This window comes from Rhineura floridana, chromosome 21 (assembly GCF_030035675.1).
Source record: "Rhineura floridana isolate rRhiFlo1 chromosome 21, rRhiFlo1.hap2, whole genome shotgun sequence".
In the NCBI taxonomy this organism is placed as follows: domain Eukaryota; kingdom Metazoa; phylum Chordata; class Lepidosauria; order Squamata; family Rhineuridae; genus Rhineura; species Rhineura floridana.
The window spans coordinates 12,599,949-12,614,152 of NC_084500.1; the positions used below are offsets into that span (position 1 = coordinate 12,599,949).

Consider the following 14,204-nt stretch of genomic DNA (forward strand, 5'->3'; position numbering starts at 1 on the left):
GCCATTACTTTTGAAATTAGGGGTTGGCAACCCTGAATATAAATGTGATTAAAAAACCAGCAACCATGAAATGGATTTTTACAGCATCAAAAGCAAAGATATCAAAAAGGATGACGGCACCATAAACACACTTCTCCTTTTTTAAATTAAAAAAAAAATCATTCTGCTCAGCTGTATAGCAAGAAAGTTAAATGACTCCTTAAGCATATCTATGGACATGTTGGTTATGTTTATTTTGCTGGTAAAAACAAACAATATAGAAAGTAGATTAAAAATAAATGGAAAGAAACACAAAAAGATGAGTTGAAAAACGGTGACCCCTATTCCCCTCCCAGAGATACAATTCCCAGAGTTCCCTGGGAAGAGGGATTGATTGTGAAGCCATTCTGGGAATTGCAGCTCTGTGAGGGGAATAAGGGTCTCCTCACAACCCTCAGTACCCTGCACAAACTATACTTCCCAAGATTTTTTGGGAAAAGGTCTGCCTGTTTAAAGTGGAATGGTGCTGCTTTAAACGTATAGTGCAGATGGGACCTTAGCCTTAGTTAGACCCACTGAAATTAATGGATATGCCTCACATAGGTCCATTAATCTCAGTGTCTCTACTCTGAGAACTTAGTTGGATACAACCCCATGAGTCACAACGCTGGATACAACCCATAGTGGGGGGGTTTAATACCTAAAATCTGTAAGAAAGTAAAAAGAACCACAAATTCTATGATTAGCGTTGCCTTTTGAAAAGAAAGTACCACTTATTTCTGGTACAGACTCCGCTGATGGATGAAATTACACCAGGAATGAATTTGGGGGCCCATCGTATTAACTAATTTCCATTAAGTGGCAGGCGGAAGATTTCAAAACCCAATGAGATAATAGAACCATATTTAAACTTAATTTAAAAAAAACACATAGGAAAAGAAATGTCATTAGAACCTCTTAGCAAGACAAGAACACAGGCAGATCTAACACCATTAGGCAAAGCAATCAGCCACAAAGTTTACCCATGCGTTAACTCGTCTCTGATCACACACTTGTATTATGCATAGACGTTCTGTTCTTGCGCTTGCCAATTCATGTTAGCGATAAAACTGCAGCCTTTTAAACACTCTGGGTTATTCTTAGAAACCTAATGGGAGACGTGAAGTAAGCGGGGATATTTGCCACGGAGCAATGGCTGTGTGGCAGCATCCTCTGCTCTTCAGGGATCCTCCCCGCCTCTTCGCTTCACATATTCTTCTGTTCTAGTACAAGGTTTGTGCTTCAAACTCTTCTATATTGGCAGTGGAGGCTGGGTCATTCGGGCAAATGGGACACTGCTCTACCACCTCAGTCTGCCCTGGAATAACTCGACTCTGCCTGTCATTGGCTCTGGCTCCTCTACTGCTGGTCTCTCTGCCTTCCACCCTACTAGTCCCCACGGGCACCAGTCACCATTGCATCTCAAGCAATGGTGGCCCAGGTACATGCCTTGGCACAAAAAAGGGGACTCTGGCAGACCCATAAAAAGCCAAGCACAGCCTCACCTCAAAAAGAATACTGCAGAGCTGGAAAAGGTTCAGAAAAGGGCAGCCCAAATTATCAAGAGGCTGGAGCAACTCCCCTGTGAGGAAAGGATGCAGCATTGGGGGCTTTTTTCAGTTTAGAGAAAACCCACGTAAGAGGGAACATGACCAAGGTGGATAAACTAATGCATGGTGTGGAGAAAGTGGATAGAGAAGAGTTCTTCTGCCTCTCTCATAACTCATGGACATCTACTTAAGCTGAATGTTGGAAGATTCGGGACTGACAAAAGAAAGGACGTCTTCACACAGTGCAGTTAAACTATGGAATTGGTTCTCACAGGAGGCAATGATGGCCACCAACTTGGATGGCTGGAAAAGACTATTAGACAAATTCATGGAGAAGGCTTCCAGCAGCTACTAGACATGATAGCTATGTTCTACCTCTACTGTTGGAGACAGTATGCTTCTGAGTACCAGTTGCTGGAAACAACTGGAGGGGAGAGTGCTCTTGCGCTCAGGTCCTGCTTACGGGCCTCCCATGGGCCTCTGATTGGCCACTGCGTGAACAGGATGCTGGACTAGGTGGGCCACTGGCCTCATCCAGCAGGGTTGCTGTTATGTTCTTATGTACTCTTCGTGCCACCATGGCATTTCACCAGAAGAGGGAGCCACTTGCCTACGATTCACTGTCCTCGGGTGCCACCCATGTAGCTGGCTTGCAGCTTGCTAAGTCAGTGATTGTCAGGTGACATCAGGGGCAATGGGATTTCAGGAAGAAGCCCTTTAAATCCTCTGACCTGACCAGACTTGGAACATGGAAATGGCCTTATGCCAGGTCAGAGCATTTGTATTCATCTTGCCCAGTACTGTCTGCTCTGACTGGCAGCAGCTCTCCAGAGTCTTGGACAGAGGTCTTTCTCAACAACTGCTACCTGATCATTTTAGCGAGAGATGCTGAGGACTGAGCCTGGGAGCTTCTGCATGCGCAAAGCAATTGCTCTCACATGGAGCTCTGAGAACCAGGATGAATGCAGGATGAATCAGAGGAAGGGCCTTAGCTCAATATAAGAACATGAGAAGACCCCTGCTGGATCAGGCCAATAGTGCAGTATCCTGCTCTCCCAGCAGCCAACCAGGCGGCCGTTGGAAACCCGCACGCAGGACCTGAGCACAAAAGCACTCACGGCTCCCCTGCAGTTTCCAGCACTGGTATTCAGAAACATACTGCCTCTGAATGTGGAGGCAGAGCACAGCCATCGTGGCGAGTAGCCACTGATAGACTTTTCCCCCATGAATTTGTTCTCATCCCCTTTTAAAGTCCTCCAAGTTGGGGGCCTCCTCTGGGAGGGATTTCCGTCACTTAACTATCTGCTGTGTGAAGATGTCCTGTCATCTGTTTCTTCAGTTTTGGAACAGAGGAAGCTGCTTTATACTGAGGGAGATCGTTGGTCCATCAAGCTGTCTATACTCCAGGACTTCAGACGGGAGTCTCTTCCAGGAGATGCCAGGGACTGAACTTGGGACCTTCTACATGCAGCGCAAGGTGTTCCAACTACTGAGCTACGGCCCTTCACCCTAGTTTCTTGACTAGCCATTGAACCCAGAGCTAAGATGCCACCAAAACTATCATAGGATGGGAAGACCGTCCCAATGAGGAAAGGCCAAAGCATTTAGGGCAGGCTTTGCCAACCTGGTGCCCTACAGATGCTTTGCATGACTCCCACCAGCACTGACTGGAGGGCACCAGGTTGGCAAAGGCTGGTTTAGGGCTGTTTATTCAAGGAAAAGAGCCGACTGAAGGGGGAGGATGAGAGGTTTATGAAATCATGTATGGCTTCAAAACAGGAGGGAGAGTATTATGTTCTGCTTCTCCCTTTTCTACTTCACTAGAACTTGAGGTTACACAAAAGGTTGGCACGCAGTAGCTTTAGGACAGACAAAAATAAGCGTTCCTCCACATATTTAATTTATAGAGTTTGCTGCCATAGGATGTGGTGGCTTTGCCAAATTTAAAATGGGAATAGACAAATTCATGAAGAAAATGTCTATAGACCGCTACTGGGTACGATGGCTAAATGGAACCTTCATGTACAGAGGCACTCTAACTTTAATTTCCATTTTGGGGGAGCTACAGCAGGAGAGGTCTCTTGCCTTTTCTATTTATGAGTTTATTTTAAATTGTTCTAAACTGCCCTTCAGCCAAACAGACCCTGGGGCAGTGATCAACAACAAAATATACTTGAAGCAAAACATAACCCATCATAAAACAACTAAAAGGCAACAGCTAAAAGCAACAAAAAACAAACAAACTGAAGACAAATGGAAACTACCTTTAACATGCCTCAGCAAACAAGAAAATCTTACTCTGGTACGGGAAGCACTGTAATGCCCACACCAGTCGGCCCTCTCTAGTGAGGGTACTCCAAAGTCAGGGCACCACCACAGAAAAGGCCCTGCCCTCTATACAACTGTTACCCCTTTAGCAAACAGTTGGACATGGAGGAAGGCATTCCTATGGGAGGAGGTACTCCTTCAGGTATCTGGGTCCCAAGTTGTTTAGGGCTTCAAAGCAGGAATGGGGAACCTGCGGACCTCCAGATGTTGCTGGACTCCAGCTCCCATCAGCCCCAGCGAGCCTGGCCAGTGGGGTCAGGGGTGATGGGAGCTGGAGTCCAGCAACATCTGGAGGTCCGCAGGTTCCCCATCCATTCTTTAAAGGGAAGCACCAGCACTGGAAGCAAATGGGCAGCCATTGTAAATTCTTTTAAGAATCAGAGTAATATGCTCCACCGGCCCATACCAGGCAGAGTTCTTGCAACTGAATTCTGCAGCCTTCGTGTCCTCCTTGAGGGTTCCGTGGAAGCATTTTGTGGGGCACCGTGGAAAGAGAGGCAACTGCCTTATACTAAGTCAGACTGCTGGTCGATCTAGCTCGGTTTTGTCTACAGTGTCTAGCAGGGTGCTCCAGGGCTGCAGGCAGGCAGCCTTTCCCAACCTTACATGGAGATGCAGGGGACTGAACCTGGAACAGTTTGCATGCAAAGAAGTTGCCCTACACTCAGCTATGACTCTTCTCCAAAACAGGGGAACTGGTGCTGGACTAGATGGATCTTTGGTCTGATCCCGCAGGGCTCATCTTGTCTTCTTACGATTCTAGGAAAGGTAGATTTCTCTAATTGAAACATTTTGCCCAGCACCATTGATGCATTCAAGCCCTGGGGTTTTAGGGAACAAGGCTTGAAAACCTTTACCTTCAGCAAGTAAGGGGTTTTAGAATATGGTAATTTCAATCTTAAATGAAATATATGAACTGAGACTACACTACTGTGCTTGTTGAATAATACAAGCACTCTGAGTCAAGTGCAGGGAACCTTCAGATGTTGCTGAACCTGCAACCCTCAACAACCCTGGCCATTGGCTATGTGTGCTTGCTGGGGTTGATGGGAGTTGTAGTTCAGCAACATCTGGAGAGTCAAAGGTTCCCCACACCTGATCTACAATAAATTGTCATATTCAAGTACTGTATATTCTAACAGTAGCAAAGATCAGGTTTGCAAAAACATGGAATAGCAGCTGGAACTCAAGAAAGAAAGAATTAGTTAGAAACTTATGGGAACATATGGCAATTGTCAAACTGACAATAACGTTAGCAAAAATGGAAATTATAAAGAAAGACTGGAAAGTTGGAGACCAGTAGTACAATAAATTAAAAGAGAACTTGGCATTGAAGGAGTGGGAACAGAACATATGCCAATACAAGTTAATGAATAGTTATTAACTATTTATCTGCATTATTTTATTCATATAATATTAACACAGCTTTTTTCTTACAACCAAAAGGTACAGTAATCTTTCGCTCCATTTAGGAAACTATGTATAGGATCACAGGAAGCTGCTTTATACCAAGGCAGACCATCTAGCTCAGTACTGTCGACACGGACTGGCAGCGGCTCTCCAGGCTTTCAGTTATGGTTCTCTCCCAGCCCTACCTGGAGATTGAATCTGGGACCTTCTGCATGCAAGGCAAATGCTCTACCCACTGAACTATGGCCCTTTCCCAATATACCCCAAATTCCCCATATTTGTAGAGAGAAAAAGCTTATACTTTCAGCTGAACTGTTTTGAATACACAGAGGTCTTACCGGGACAATTCACAGGCCCACGTTACCATCCCATCCTCCAGTGATTCCAAGAAAGAGAGGAAGATTCTTTCATCACCTGTTCAGACGGAGAGGAAAAAACCATAGCAACCTGTAAAAAAATGCTGGCATTAGCGCTCTGTCGTTCCTTAGACTATTGAAAGGGAGGGCGCTTTGTAGGGAGAGTGAATTGTCAAAAATACAAAACAAGGGTTGGCATTTTAGGCAAAGCTTTTCTGCCACCTTTCAGTGGAAATTCACGGCACGTTTGCTATTTTACATTGCGGGAAACCTACCCTGCATTTAGGTACTACCACATGTAATGAGCATCTTCTGTGAGGTGTTGCAGGACAACGCTTACAGTCCAGAGACCGGTGAACAACGTGAATAGTAAGGTATTCCAAGCACAATGATTGGGTCCAGTAATATGCCCTCCCAATTATGTCAGACCTATTATGCTTAGGAAATAAAAGGGACCACGTTTTGTTATGCGTTGGCAGGAACTAGAACGTTACTAATGGAGTTCTAGAAGGTAAAGTGGAAGGCAAAGAAACGTGGAACAGCTCAATGACAACCTGACTCGACGTTGAAATGGCACGGGCAAGGATTTAGGTAAAACATGAGAAAATAATTCATAGTGTGAGGAAGTTTATTTATTATTTATTAAACTTATATACCGCCCAACTAGCAATAGCTCTCTGGGCGGTGAACAACAAAAAATACGATAAAATTACACAGTAATACAACAGAGCATATAAAAAGTACAAAATCTAAAATCAGATTACAACACATTTAAAATTAAAATTAAATTAACTTAAATTAAAATGCCTCGGAGAAGAGGAAGGTTTTAACTTGGCACCGGAAAGATAATAATGTCGGCGCCAAGCGCACCTCCTCAGGGAGACTATTCCACAGTTCGGGGGCCACCACTGAGAAGGCCCTAGATCTTGTCGCCACCCTCCGGGCCTCCCTATGAGTCGGAACCCGGAGGAGGGCCTTCGTAGTAGACCGTAGTGTACGGGCGGGTTCATATCGGGAGAGGCGATCCAACAGGTATCGTGGTCCCGCTCCGTATAAGGCTTTATAGGTTAATACCAACACTTTGAATCTGGCCCGGAAGCATATTGGAAGCCAGTGCAGGCAAACCAGAACAGGTGTTATATGCTCGGACCGCTTGGTCCTTGTTAGCAATCTGGCCACCGCATTTTGCACTAGCTGAAGCTTCCGAACTGTCTTCAAAGGTAGCCCTACGTAGAGCGCGTTGCAGTAGTCCAAACGCGAGGTTACCAGAGCATGTACCACTGATGTGAGGTCCTCCTTACTCAAATAGGGCTAGTTCGTAGTTGGGCTACCAACCAAAGTTGGTAGAACGCATTCCGTGCCACCGAGGCTACATGAGCCTCAAGTGAGAGGGAAGAGTCTAAAACGACTCCCAAACTACGAACTGTTTGACAGTGGAACTGCTTTGGATGGTGAACTCTTCTTTGAGGGTGATTTTGAAGCAAAGGCTGAATGGCCACCTAGAGATGCTATAGTAGTAGTTATTTTGCTCGGATAGGGGGTTGCACTAAATGACCTTTGAGGTTCCCTCAAACTCTATAAGATTTGGGAACAGTTAAGCCTAGTTAAATTAACAGTAACTAACAGCCAAACCATGACATTATTTTTGTTTGTTTGGGAAAGGGCCGTAACTAGAGCTGTGAAGGCCTGGCAAAAAAAAAACAGAAAAGTTTTTTCAGGGGGGGGATTGTAGGGGGGAGGAGAAGAAAAATTCAGAAAAGAACAGGGGAGAAATATTTTTCACCATTTTTTCCGGTTTTCCCCCAGGCCTTCACATCTCTAGCCACAGCTCAACCATAGAGCATCTGTTTTGCATGCAGACAGTCCCAGGTTCAATCCCTGGCACTTCTAGATAAAACAAGGAAAGACGCCCTGTCTGAAACAACAGCACGTCTTAAGGTTAAAATAATGCAGTAGCTTTATGATGCCGCCAGAAACGTGGAATGCAATGGAAGATAGCTCTGCAGAAACGCAATCCGCAGATCGCAGGGTTTGCTGGAGCCCTGTAAACCACAGCAAGCCTTCCCTCCCCGCTCACACGCTCCTAACGGAAAATACACACCAGGATTCTGCACTCTGCGAGCCTAGGGGACAACATGAGCAGCCACCACAATTGCCTTGCTGCTTCCCTATGCACTAACCAGGAGGATTCCCAAGTTGTTGGGACAGTTGGTATTACCTCACGATGACTCAGCTATCAAGATTCCGGGTGCTGTTAAAGGCTGCACAGTAGAGATGGGATCCATTGGCTGGTGCCAATTCAAAAACATTCCATCGATCTAACAGGCTGGCATCAATTCGAGTTTGTTCTGTAGCCGCTGGCCACTGCTTTTACTGATCTGTGGTTTTTTCCGCTTGGAAAAAATATCAGTATGAATACTAATATTTTTGAAGGAAATATCAGTATTTTGAAGGAAATATCGATATTTACTTTTAAAATATTAATATTTTGAAGGAAATATCAATATTTTAAAAGGAAACATCAATAAATTATCATTCTTACAATCAATGTTTTAAAGGCAGATTTTTTTTTAAAGCGTGTTTTAAAAAATAGCCATGGAAATTTGCTACATTAAAATCCAATCCTCAGCCATTGAGAATTAACAAATTAATGGAAAATTCAGGACCAAATCTGAATTTTGGGCAGAATTCTAGCACATCTCTACTGCACAGACAGACCTGCCCCATGGGGCAGAATCCATAGGGACGTTCCTCTCAGTAGGGCTTAAATGGGGGAGCCTTGTAGGTTAAGCACAAGGACCTTTTGACCAGAAAAAAGGAACCACAGGAAGTTCCAGCCAGGATGCTCTACAACAGAATCCTCCTGGCTCAGGGATCAGGCAACACCATAGCATTTGTGGCACAAAAAAATGGAAATGGACTGCCTTCAAGTCGATCCCGACTTATGGCGACCCTATGAAGAGGGTTTTCATGGTAAGCAGTATTCAGAGGGGGTTTTACCATTGCCTTCCTATTAGGCTGAGAGGCAGTGACTGGCCCAAGGTCACCCAGTGAGCTTCATGGCTGCGTGGGGATTCGAACCCTGGTCTCCCAGGTCGTAGTCGAACACTAACCACTACGCCACACTGGCTCTCTTGTGGCACAACAAGTTACAGCATTTCTACAGGAAATTATGGGACATGCACCAATTGGAAATCAAGCAGCAGGTCTGCCCTGAAACTTTTGCAGGCGGGATTGAAAGCGGGATGGTGTATAACCACCCTGATACCATCATGAGCACAAATCATCATGAATGCACACCAAAAAAAAGATGTCTGGAGGGGCCCTTTTAAAAAAACAACTCTTTGTTGTTTCAAGATGGCTGCCTCTCTACAGACTCAATGTTTTTCCGCCTGGTGAACGTTTTGCCTTCTGATTGGATTGCCAGGAAAAGTCCAGGCAAATTGAACATTTCCATGTCAATCTCCAGAGCTTTGCCGTTGCAAACTGGGGAAGAAGCCAAGAAAGCTTTAGTACCAGCCTCATTAACAAGCCAGCAAAGGGACATTAATCCGACGGCAGATTGAATTCAATTAAGTGAACATCTCCAAGGTGCCAAGGAGCGGGTTATTACAGGCTCACCAAGGAGCCAACCAATCCTCCACTATTTCTTCTGCATCCCACTGAGTGCTCATTCACACGAACACCTTTCCTTGGCACTATTCGCATTTTACATGCCTCTGGGAAGAGACGCATCTTCCTGGCGGTATCAGAAGGACGTCTTAACTCAAAAGAGAGGGGTTCAGCCTCTCCGCTACAATTTAGAATGAAAAAAGAAAGGCCACAGCTGCAGTCTACATTTAAAGCAGTGCCATGCCACTTTCAGCAGTCATGGTTTCCCCGAAAGAATCCTGAGAACTGTAGTTTGTGATGGGTGCTGAGAGCTGACCATTTCCAAAAGACTTCTGCGTATTTGTCAGTGGGTGGTGATGAAGCACCATGGGATTTCTTCGAAGGCCAAGGCCAGTTTTTAATTTTTTGTTTGCACATTACCAAGCAGGAACTGTCCCCAAACATTAAGAGACCCCTCTTCCCCTCACACAGCTATGATTCCTATAGTAGTTTAATAATCGGACCCTCTTCCCAGGGAACTCTGGGAATTCCAGTTTTGTGATGAGAACAAAGGTCTCCTAACTGTCTCCGCACAGTTCCCAGGATTCTTTTGGGGAAGCCATGACTGTTTAAAGTGGTAGAGTAGTGCTTTAAATGTCTGGTGTGGATGTAGCCAAAGAAAGAAAAAGCTTTGGGGAGAGAGAAATCCCATCTGAATGTTTCCAGGCTACTTTAGACAGAGTCAGGCCCTTGTTCCATCTAGCCTTGGTTGTAGCTCAGTGGCAGAACATCTGGCTTGCCCGCAGACAGTCCGGGGTTCAATCCCCAATATCTCTACAAGAGATGGGCCAATCGTCCGTCTCAGAGGGCGGTATCCACTGCACTCATTCCCTTAGTGCGAGGATTTACGTTTGTGCGCCAGCACTCCCCCCTCCTCCCCCCATGGGCACCCTGTCCAAATCTGCTCCACAGAGTTGGGGGAACCCCTAGAACAGATTTAGGGGACACGGGGGGAGTACAAACAGAGAGAGTTCCACTGCACCAGCATAAATCCTTGTGTTAATGGCACGATTTACTTAGCACTGCACTGGATACAAGTCGTCCTACGGCAGCTTCATGTTCTGAAGTCTGCTGTAGCTGGCAACGGCTCTCTGGGGTCTTAGGCAAGGACCCTTTCCCAGTTCTACTACCCAAGCTCCTCTAACTGGAATCACTGGGGATTGAACGTGGGGTGCCATGTATGCAAACCATGCACTCCGCCTGATCAGTGGCCCTTTAGTGCTCTGCCAGGCACTAGGCAGCTTAAACCAGAAGGCCTGCAGGCCAGTTATGCATTCCTTCCTGCTTCAAGGGGACTGAAGACTGCAAGGGGCCAACCGACAAAGAAGGATCCCTGACAACAGGGAACTGGGCTGGAGCTGGCACAGACTTGGGATGCCACTGAGTAGGGAAGATGAAAGTGGAAGCAAAGAACCTTGGATTCCCAGATGTTGTGGTGGTGGTGGTGATGTGCCTTCAAGTCGATTACGACTTATGGCGACCCTATGAATCAGCGACCTCCAAGAGCATCTGTCCTGAACCACCCTGTTCAGATCTTGTAAGTTCAGGTCTGTGGCTTCCTTTATGGAATCAATCCATCTCTTGTTTGGCCTTCCTCTTTTTCTACTCCCTTCTGTTTTTCCCAGCATCATTGTCTTTTCTAGTGAATCCTATCTTCTCATTATGTGTCCAAAGTATGATAACCTCAGTTTCATCATTTTAGCTCAAGTTATAGTTCTGGTTTAATTTGTTCTAACACCCAATTATTTGTCTTTTTTGCAGTCCATGGTATGAGCAAAGCTCTCCTCCAACACCACATTTCAAATGAGTTGATTTTTCTCTTATCCGCTTTTTCCACTGTCCAACGTTCACATCCATACATAGAGATTGGGAATACCATGGTCTGAATGATCCTGACTTCAGTGTTCAGTGATACATCTTTGCATTTGAGGACCTTTTCTAGTTCTCTCATAGCTGCTCTCCCCAGTCCTAACCTCTTTGCATTTGAGGACCTTTTCTAGTTTTCTCATAGCTGTCCTCCCCAGTCGTAGCCTTCTTCTGATTTCTTGACTATTGTCTCCACTTTGATTAATGACTGTGCCAAGGTATTGATAATCCTTGACAAGTTCAATGTCCTCATTGTCAACTTTAAAGTTACATAAATCTTCTGCTGTCATTACTTTAGTCTTTTGGACTAAAACTCCCATCACCTCAACCATTGGCTAAACTGGCAAGGGATGATGGGAGTTGAAGTCCAGCAACATCTGGGGACCCAAGGTCAAAGAACATCAACCTAGGTGACAGAATGCAATGCAGGCAGCACCTCCCGTTCTTTTCCTAATTAATATATTGACTGGAGGGCGGTTCATCTTAGTTCAGCACCAACTAGCAGCAAGTTTGATACCTGGGCTGGGCAACCTATTTCAGCCCAAGGGCCACTTTCCCTTCTGGAAAACCATCCAGGGCCACCTGCCAGTGGCATGCAGGGCCAGAGGGGGAAATGGGCAAAGCAAGGAACGTAAATGGTACCTTTCTACAGTGGGCAACTTTCTACACACATCAGGCAAGTAGGAGGCACACTCCAGCCAGGCAAAAAACACTCAGGGTTAGTGAGGGGTGAGGCCTGGTGAGAGCTCCAAGGGCCAGACAGAGAGGCCTGGAGGGCCACATTCAGCCCCGGAGATCCCTACCTCTGTTTTACAGGCTCTCTCTGGCCCAAAGGTCCCATCCAGTCCAGGATTTCTATTTTGCAACAGGAGCCACCCAGATACGTCTCGTTGCTTGCCCTCGCATCTGGTGCTCAGAAGTATGCTGTCTCTGAGCACGGAGGCCAATCTGAGCAGTATTGCAGCTGTAACACAGCTGTCAGCTCCTGTTGCCTTTTCCTACCCTGAAAGCATAGCAACCTGGTTGATCGCCAGACGTTATTTCAAGATTAAACCCCCTACCCCGCCTCCTGCTGGAAATCTTTAGGTGTTCACCATTTCCATGTCGTTCCCTCCACCCCCCACCCCCCAGATAATACAGAACAGTTCCTAGACAATGATCGTCCTCATCATTACACAGATGGCCCTAAAAAACCTAGCAGGCACCAGCTCCCGTTTTTCAAAATGGATCAAAACCATATTGTGCCCTTCTGCAATTTGTCCATGAATACCTCTTACTGGCCCCTTCAAACACATGCTTTTCCCACACACAGCCGTGTAATCGCTCATTCACATCTTTTGGCACTCATACAAGTTTTCATCGGGCCAATAAAGCCTCCCACGTGTTCCGCTCAAGCTACGCCAATGCAAAGACATTTTGGAAATCCTCAATAACCCTAGCACAAGAGACCACAGACGCACTCGCCAGTGGCGATCTCATCTTTTATGCTGGCAAGTGCCTACCCCAAGACACAGAGAAGTGATCCCGGGAGGGGGGCTTTTCTTTGAATTCTCAAACAGCAAAACGTCTCGGTAATCAACTGAAATTTGTGGCTGTCACCACTACCCTTGTCCTATCCCTGAACCAAGGGAGGTGCAGAATGGATGGCAACCAGAAATGTTGCCTGGCCACCAAGCCAGCCAGAATTTGTGAACCTTACAGCCTATAAACTTCTACAAAGAGTTTGCTTTCCCTCTGAAAGGCAGGCAAAAATGTGAAAAGGTGCTTTAATGCCATGGATCTATACTGGAATTGTTTTTAAGATGTTTTTATTGTTTTATTGCATATTGTTTCCCATCTTGGGCTCTTTTGGGAGGAAAGGCAGGATATAAATTTAATAAATAACAAACAAACTCAGCAGATTTACAAAACACAACCAAGACCAGAAGCGACAAGAATTCAATACATTTTGCTTAAGGGCCACTCCTCTCCTCCTGTAATGAGGGTTATATCCAATGTTAGTCCAACTCAGAGTAGAGCCACTGAAACCGAAGGGTAGGACTAACTTAGGTACATAATTTCAATGGGTCTACTCTGAGTAAAATTTAGTTGGCTACAACCCTGAGAAACTAGTGTGTGCTTTAAAAGCAGAGTTAAGGAATATAGTGGTGCCACCTGCTGGGCAGTTAAAGAAATAAACATACAGTGTACCTAAATACTGTTCTAGAGAGCATTGCAGGCCACTGGAGTAGTTGTTAGGTTTTTAAACGACATCATGCTTCTTTAAAAAAAAAATCTACATGAAGCATCAAATGATAATAGATCATATATGTGATCTATGTTTACAGATCATTGTGTTCCACATTTCCATAATCCGATTGCTAATTTCCATTAACATCATTCCAGTGTTACCTCCTCTAGCCCAGCTATAACTCTTCTCTATCACTAGCTGTTTTTCCTGGCTGTATAAGAGGGGTTGGTGAGACAGTGAGGCCCCCTCCATTGGATCAGCTGGCACAGACCGCCATTTTGCCTCCTCCCCATGCCACCTGATCATTATGAAGCTACATTAAGCAAAGGAGTGGAAGCCTTGCTGCTCCTCTTAAATCAAAAGCTCTTATTCTAAACCCAAAAAACCCACCATGAGTATTTTGGGAGAAAGGCGGTTCATCAATGCAGTTAAGACATCTGGCTAAGGCAGTGTGTTGGCCAAACTTCATTTTCCCATTCTTCTGTTGTGGGTCCTCTTCCTAGCCTCTGTTCTTCAACCTTGACAAATGAAAACCTTGGGTTCCCAGATATTGGACTACAACTCCCATCAACCTTGGCCATTAGCTAAGCTTGCTGGGGTTGATGGGAGTTGTAGTCCAACAACATCTGGGGACCCAAGGTTGAAGAACACTGCTCTAATATTTGGCACAAAATCCTTTGCTAATGATTTGTTAATCAATCCCACTACACACATACTGATTAGTTTCCCAGCCCTCTAGTTCAAGAAAGAGATTAATGGAGCCACACTGAGGACTTGTTTTTGTTTTTGCTTATA

The 14,204-nt window shown here is 45.4% G+C and overlaps 1 protein-coding gene across 10 annotated transcripts in view; it reads right to left on the reverse strand.

Annotated features, from left to right (window-relative positions):
• CUEDC1 (CUE domain containing 1) overlaps positions 1-14,204 on the reverse strand; it is an 81,013-nt gene that overhangs the window by 30,148 nt on the left and 36,661 nt on the right. For 8 of the 10 annotated variants that reach the window (XR_009759854.1, XR_009759855.1, XM_061604988.1 and 5 more), the window contains exon 3: positions 5,645-5,753. The exons of 1 other annotated variant lie outside the window; for it this stretch is intronic. The gene's annotated coding sequence lies outside the window, so the exon portion shown is untranslated. The remainder of the gene's footprint in view (positions 1-5,644; positions 5,754-14,204) is intronic. One more of the 10 variants, XM_061604993.1, reaches the window with a different exon arrangement.